Source organism: Nanorana parkeri, unplaced genomic scaffold, assembly GCF_000935625.1.
Source record: "Nanorana parkeri isolate BGI_ZX_2015 unplaced genomic scaffold, ASM93562v1 scaffold1200, whole genome shotgun sequence".
Classification (NCBI taxonomy): Eukaryota; Metazoa; Chordata; class Amphibia; order Anura; family Dicroglossidae; genus Nanorana; species Nanorana parkeri.
Genome location: NW_017307468.1, coordinates 492,750 through 497,310, shown reverse-complemented (window position 1 = coordinate 497,310; position 4,561 = coordinate 492,750). Strand labels below are relative to the sequence as shown.

General features: G+C 45.4%; 1 protein-coding gene across 1 annotated transcript in view; it reads left to right on the top strand.

The window, feature by feature from the left end:
* DCTN1 (dynactin subunit 1) overlaps positions 1 to 4,561 on the top strand; it is a 133,549-nt gene that overhangs the window by 239 nt on the left and 128,749 nt on the right. The window lies entirely within an intron of this gene.

Sequence of the window (4,561 nt, the reverse complement as noted above, 5' to 3'; positions counted from 1 at the left end):
TTCTGGATGTGCATGCTGTGTGTGGGCGGAGGGGCGCACCAGCGGCATGATGTAAGGCGAAGCATGAGCTATAGCTGATCAGAGGAAGCCAGCATCTTGAGACTTCTGCGAATATAAATTAAATCGCTTGTGGCTCGCTAGCCTTTTAACGCCAATCGTTTCCATTAACCCTGCAATTAAACGTAGACGCCGGTCTTGCCGCAGTCCATTGCAAACGGTTGGCATACATTGTATACAATCATATTGACAACCGTGCTGCACGGGCTCCTGTGCGGCATTACAATGGTTAATGTAGACGCAGCTTTTTTGGGGTTAATGGTGATGCAGCATATGTGTGAACTGAACCTTGTTTCAGGGAGGGTCACAGACAGAGCAGTCAGTAAAGGGGGAATCTGTGGAACTGAAACGGTTAAGGCTATTCGCATAGTAACAGCACCATGAGGATTTTTTGGGTTATTGGGCGGAAGCTCGGGCTTGGCATTCTGAGTACACGTGGGGAGGCGAAGGGTTAATGTTGGGAGTTTAGGTATCTAGGAGGTAGAAGAGGGTAATTAGAAGGGCACCTGTGGCAATTAAAGGCAGTTTGGTTACTGCAGGGGTTAATAGCGGAGGCTCAGCTCTTTAATTATTGCAGAGATTGTTCGTAGCAATGATTCACATGCAGCGGAGTAAGGTAATGACTCAGTAAGCATGGATACCAGCGGCAATGGACGTGGGACCTGTGGCACTACAATATGTAACAAATGTAGCAGTTGTATCATTCGGCGGCATAACTGGGATACATCATGGTAACTTGGTAGCAGTAGTGCAGATTCCTGTGGCATTTCTCCTGTGGCATTCCAGGGGTGCAGTGTGGTCTTAGTAGCAGGGATAATACCTGGGCATTGCAGGGGTACAGTGAGGTCTTAGTAGCCGGGATAATACCTGTGGCATTCCAGGGGTACAGTGAGGTCTTGGTTGCAGGGACAAAACCAATATAGTTCAATTAGATCAATATGACTTGTACTTGCAGCACTGCAGTGTTAATAGTTGTAACTTAAGAAATAAAAATATCACTGAAGTACCTGTGGCGGTGTAGGGGGTATGGTCACAGGTGCATTAACATGGTGGTCAGGGAAAGGGTTAACGGGGGTAGCTTATTAGTATCCAGGTTGATATGAATGCCACTGCCAGAATTAACAGAGGTGACATAGGATGGTAATATAAGACCTGTGGCATTGCAGTGGTGTATACTACGGTGAACTGGGTTCATAACCAAGCCCAAACTCATCGTTAGACCGTCTGGTAGCAGCGTTAGCACCTGTGGCATGGGAAGGCTTGATAACGGCTACTTAGTAGGAAGTATTAATACCTGTGGCATTGGTGGGGGTGACATGCAAGCTGTCCAGTAATACCTGTGGCATTGTAATGATCGTTAATGGTGACTTTAGTGTTAATACCTGTAGCATTGCAGAACTAAACAGAGAAAGCTTCCTAGTGGCAGTGTTATTACATGAGGCAGTATTAATACTTGTTGCACTGAATGGCTAAGCATCACTGAAGTAATAGTGTCTGTTATTACTGGAGCTCGTGGCATGAAATGATTTTATGTATGTATCATAATGCTGCAGTATAGGAGGATTTAATGGAGGTAATAAAATACCTGTGACATCGCACAATTTAATACAAGTACTATAATACCTGGGGCAATGCAGGATTTAATACAAGTACTATAATACCTGGGGCAATGCAGGATTTAATACAAGTACTATAATACCTGGGGCAATGCAGGATTTAATACAAGTACTATAATACCTGGGGCAATGCAGGATTTAATTCAAGTACTATAATACCTGGGGCAATGCAGGATTTTATTAGGAGTACGATAATAACTGAAGCATTTAAAAGGGGGTATTATAGTGCCTGTGGTACAGAAATATTTCAGAACGGTTTTACCTTGTGGCGCTACAGGATTTGATATGGCTGACACGATCAAGCTGATATAAATGGGTGCTGTGATATGTGTAATATCGCAGCATTTAGTAAAGGGACTGTAGTACCTGTGGCATTGTAGGGTTTAATAGAGGTACTAGAATACCTGTGGCATTTCAAGATTTAAAAGGGGTAATATAATACCTGAATAATTTAATAGGGATCCTATAATACCTGGGGCAGGTACTAAGTACCTGGGGCATTGCTGGATTGAATGGGGGTACTATAATACCTGGGGCATTGCATAATTTCATGGGGGAACTATAATACCTGGGGCATTGCTGGATTAAATGGGGGAACCATAATACCTGGGGCATTGCATGATTTCATGGGGGAACTATAATACCTGGGGCATTGCATGATTTCATGGGGGAACTATAATACCTGGGGCATTGCATGATTTCATGGGGGAACTATAATACCTGTTGCATTAGAAAATGTAATGGAGGTACTGTAATAGTTCTGTTTCCAGATGTACCAGAGTTTCCTTTGGGGCTTACAGGTCAGGGGATGGTTACTCCTATCACTGTCTTGCTTTATAAATCACCTCCTGGTCGGGTTTTGGTCAAATCAGCAATTTCGGGCAAAAAGTGACTCTTACTACTTTAGCACTCCCATTGGACTTTTTTTTTTTTTTTTTTTTTTTTTTTTTTTTTTTTTTTTTTTTTTTTTTTTTTTTTTTTTTTTTTTTTTTTTTTTTTTTTTTTTTTTTTTTTTTTTTTTTATTCCATGCCTTAGGTCCCCCAATTCAGGGGTACCATAGGAGATGATCCAAGAGCTGCAGACATAGTACAGGAGGTGGTCAGAGACTGCAGACATAGTACAGGAGTTGGTCAGAGACTGCAGACATAGTACAGGAGTTGGTCAGAGACTGCAGACATAGTACAGGAGATGATCAGAGACTGCAGACATAGTACAGGAGATGATCAGAGACTGCAGACATAGTATAGGAGATGATCAGAGACTGCAGACATAGTACAGGAGATGGTCAGAGACTGCAGACATAGTACAGGAGATGATCAGAGACTGCAGACATAGTATAGGAGATGGTCAGAGACTGCAGACATAGTACAGGAGATGATCAGAGACTGCAGATACCAATTTGAATGGGCGTTTCGGTGTGTCTTTAATTGCATTTCAGCACTGAAACTTGATTAAAAATGCCCCAAACCGGCCTTTTAAAAATTGCGCGGAAACAGCGCTGAAACGCATCTGCCCCCTGGTGTGAATGGGGCCTTAAGGACAACTGACGTCATCATGTCTCATGCAGGTCCATTGACTTAGATTAGACATGAGGCTGCTGAGGTATATTCCGTAGCCGGAGCAGAGGGGAAAGAGGTGAACGCTGACAGGATCAGGTGACTAGAACCGCTTTATTCAGCTCCCCTAGACAAGGTGAGCACTTAACCCTTGTAGTGTGGGGTGGCACTTCAAGGGTAAGTTGTTGTTTTTTCTTTATTTGCCCGGAGTTGTTCTTTAATGAATGTGGCTTTTTTCATAGTGCAAACATATCCTGTAATCACAATAGCCTGCCGGGAACCAGCGTCCTCGGGGGAATGCATGTTTGCTGTCATCAGTTATCATTTACTCTACGGTCTATATCACCATTGACTTATCCAGTCTTCAGCTCATAATGAGGTGACTTGGGGCAGGAGAGGAGGGCCTGGACCTGTGAGAAACCCCCGATATCTCAATACTGTTTTTCTTATAAAAAAAAGAAAAATGTGTAGGGTTCCCCCTCAAAGTCAAACCAGGCCCTCGAGGTCTGGTAGGAATTTTAAGGCGGAACCCCACCCCAAAAAATGGGGGTAAAAAAACCTGGGGTCCCCCCTAAAATTCCATACCAGAGCCTTGATCCGAGCACAGGCCTGGCAGGGCCGGAAAAGGGGGAAGGACCCCCCGCAATATCAAGCCACATGCCCTCGGCACTGGGAGGGTGCTTTTCCAGGGTCGCCCCTGGAAGAGCACTTTGTCCCCGTGCCAATGGGGACAAGGGCTTCTTCCCCACAAGCCCTGGGGTGTTGGTTGTGGGGGTGCGGGCAGTAGGGCTTATTCACATCAGGGTACACCCAGGTGCGCCCCCTCCCCCCTTTGTGAATGGGTAAGGGATACCTGTACCCCCTACCCATTCACTAAAGGGTTAAAATAAATTTAAATAAAAAAAATACTTTCTTTGAAATCTCTTAAAGCACTGAAAAACTCTTGCAGTGGGGCTACCCCCACTAATGCAGCCCATAGCCCATAAAGCTGTATTACTTACCTGATCCTCGGTCTTATGGCAGTCAGGTCTCACCTCCCTCCCCCTCAGCTGTGGTATGTTCCTAATGCAAGTCAGGGGACCTGCATAAGATGTGATGACATCAGCGATCCTCAGACTGCCGGATCCTGGGGTTGAAGAGGCTGGGGGGGCCGGTTTTGCAGCCCCAAGCGGGACTGAGGATCAGGTGAGCCGCCCGCACTCGGGTGACACCATTGGAGGGATTAAATGACACCAAAATGACTGACAGTGATTTTGGTGTCAATCCCCCCCCCCATGGACCGAGAGCCCGACAGTTTCGGGAGAGAGGAGGGGACCTGGCGGCATACCTTA